The following is a 3,156-nucleotide window of genomic DNA, read 5'->3' as shown; positions in this document are numbered from 1 at the left end:
AATCTGTTTTCTTTTACTCTTATCCATCTCTTGTGGGTAACTTAAAAGCAATGAACTGTGTTTTACTAAAGCTGGTATATGGATTGTTTTAGTGGGTGTTTCCTGTGGAATGGGTCTTTGTGCTGAATGTTCGAATGCAATGCTTTTTCCTTGGTTGTATTTTACTGCTGCAAAACCCTTTTGGCAAAATATCGTATCTTTATCACTTAATTAAAAAGAATTTCTCTTAGAGAAGAGCGTGTGACTCTTTCTCTGGACGCTAATGAGAGGTTATAAGAAAGCAAAAGGCTTTTGAAAAGTCTTAAATGAAAAATACAAATGCTCTGGGCAGTTTACAGCTTAATCCAGAGCACAACCCCCTCTTCTCTTTGGAGGTGCCGTCCCGGTAGCCTCTGTAAAGAGATGAGCGTTCCAGGTGAGTGGTGGGGGCAGCAGGAGGAGCAGGGTCCAGGGAACTTTCAGAAATGCCACAGAATATTTTCTTTCCCTGCCCAAGGTGTGCCATGCAGTGAGAGCCGCAGGCTCTGACTCTGGTGGCCACCGGGGACTCGAGGACCTCGATGCACTTTGGAGACAGTGAGTGGGGGAATTGTTGGGGTTGGGCCCATGTGCAGCTGAAGTCGTGCATTGCTTTTGGTTTCCTTTCTTGGAGGTGATGAAGAGAATAAGCCAGTGACTGCAGGAACCTCTGAGCCAGCCAAAGGGACCTGCTTTTGGAAGGTGGAATGACATGCCCAGCTCTCTGCAGGATAAGTCGATGGCTGGGATCCAGAGAGGGGATGAGAGCCAGGTACAGGTTAGTATTTTACTGCCAGTCAGAATCACGTTACTTTTGGCAGATTGTATTTTTGTGAATCCAAGCACATCCCTTGTAATTTGTTTTTTTTTTCACAGTGGTGCACAACTTTACAAGTATGGATGGAATGGCAAGGAGGTCCTTCCAGTAAGAAGTGAGTGTTAAAGAACCTCAGATGGAAAATTTTTTCGGAATGTTGCACTCTGAGGGGATCCATCAGTATGTGCCTTTGCCTCTGTGATTTTTTGCAGCGGCCTTCTGTATTCCCAGAGGAGCAGAGACAAAAAATGTCATAGGGACAGCCATGCTGTCCCTCCCATGTGCCATGGGCCCCCTTTGTGATGTCACTCTCCATTCCAGAATGGTCCCTGACAACTAAAGAGACAATGACCTAAACACCCACATGGCAGCCCCACCCGTGTGCCATGGGCCCCTTTGTGATGTCACAGCCTATTGTCTCCATTCCAGAATGGCCCCTGGCAAACAAAGACCCAGCACCTCGTACCCCACAGAGCAGCTCAACCCATTTAACTTGCATCCCTTTGTGATGTCATAGTCTATCCTCTCCATTCCGGAATAACCCCTGGCAACAAAAGAACCGATGCCCCACATTGTCAGAATGCAGCCCCACCTGCCTGCCATGGGCCCCTTTGTGATGTCATGGCCCGTCCTCTCCAATTTGGAAAGGCCCCTGGAATACAAAGAACACACATCCCACTGCCCCTCATTGCAGCCTCACCTCTGTGCCATGGGCCCCTTTGTGATGTCACAGCCTATCCTCTCTGTTCTAGAATGGTCCCTGGAAAAGAAAGAGCCAATGCCCCACACCCCCAGAGTTCAGCCCCACCCGTGTGCCATGGGCCCCTTTGTGATGTCACAGCCTACTCCCTCCATTCCAGAATGGCCCCTGGAAAACAAAGAAGCCACACCCCACAATGTCCCAGTGCAGCCCAACCCATGTTCCATGGGACTCTGTGATGTCACAGCCTGTCCTCTCTATTCAGTTATCCACACTGGCAACCCAAGAACCAATGCCCCAAACCCACAGAGTGCAGCCCTACCAGTGTTCCCTTGTCCCCTTTGTGATGTCACAGCCCATCCTCTCCATTCCAGAATGGCCCCGGCAACCAAAGAATCAACACCTCAAACCCCACAGAGCAGCACAACCCATGTAAGTGTTGCCCCCTGTCATGGTCTGTATTCTCCATTCTGGAAAACCCCCTGGATCCCAACGATCCAATGCCCCACACTGTCAGAATGCAGTCCTGCCCCAGGCAGGGGTGTGTGACAATACACAAATATCCTTTAATAAAGGGCTGTTAGTTTTCCTTTCTCCATACTTGCTCCCCATACTTGGAGCTTCTAAATTTTGGATTTACAATTGCTTAGAGGGAGGAGTTTGGTCTTCCTTCTAACTCATCCTCCTTAGGAAAACACTTGTGTTTCATTCAACTGAGAGAGGTGCAAAATTCATGTTTTGTTTACAGCCCAGAGATTTTCAGGCTCTTCCCACTTGCTTCTGTCCCTCTCAAAAAACTTGTGAGGACACTCCTGCCTGCACCAGATGATTTCACAAAACGGGGAGGGAGGGTATTTCATGGAGAAGGACCTGGGGGTGTTTTGAAGCCTCTCCAAACAAATATTTCCTTCAGGAGATCTAAAGCCAGGGCAGTGGGGGGAGCAGCAGAAATGCAGCTCCTCCAGCAATGGCAGCACCTCCAGGAATTCCCAGCACATGCCCACAGATCCTCCCAGAGCGGTGAGGCAGACATGAAGGTTTTATATGAATACCCTGTTTGGCATAACTTAGGTGATGGCTGCATCCCCTCTCCCTTCCCCAGAGGCTGGAGATGCTGCTGTCTGGGAGCAGGAGGTGCCTGTGTGGGGGTTCAGCACCGCTGGCTTGGGGCAAGTCCAAGAAGCGTTTGGACGATACTCCCAGGCACGTGGTGTGACTCTGGGGGATGGTGCAGTGAAGGCTCAGGAGTTGGACTCGATGATCCTTGTGGGTCCCTTCCCACTTGGAATACTGGGTGTGATTGTGTGAAGTTCCACAGGGCTGTGTGTGAGCAGAGAGCAGGGGTTGAGCAAAGCAGAGCAGGGCAGTGGCAGCACAGCCCTTGAGCACTGCCCCAAGCGGGCTGAGCCCAAAGGGGAGCTCGGGGTGGGGTTGGTCCCACTCGGGTTAGGGGGCAGAGACACGGGGACAGCAGGGAGTGCAGGGCAGGGAGAGCATCAGAGGGAACTGATGGGCAGGGGGATGTCTCCAGGCTGGGCTCTCCCGGTGCTCAGTGGCCCCATCTCTCCAGGACGAGGGTGCTGATGGGGGGGACGACAAGAGGAGCAAGGTGAGGACACAG

Source organism: Empidonax traillii, unplaced genomic scaffold, assembly GCF_003031625.1.
Source record: "Empidonax traillii isolate 1590-97213 ecotype Southwest subspecies unplaced genomic scaffold, ASM303162v1 scaffold4321:size24285, whole genome shotgun sequence".
Taxonomy (NCBI): domain Eukaryota; kingdom Metazoa; phylum Chordata; class Aves; order Passeriformes; family Tyrannidae; genus Empidonax; species Empidonax traillii.
Note: the sequence above shows the minus strand (reverse complement) of the source record.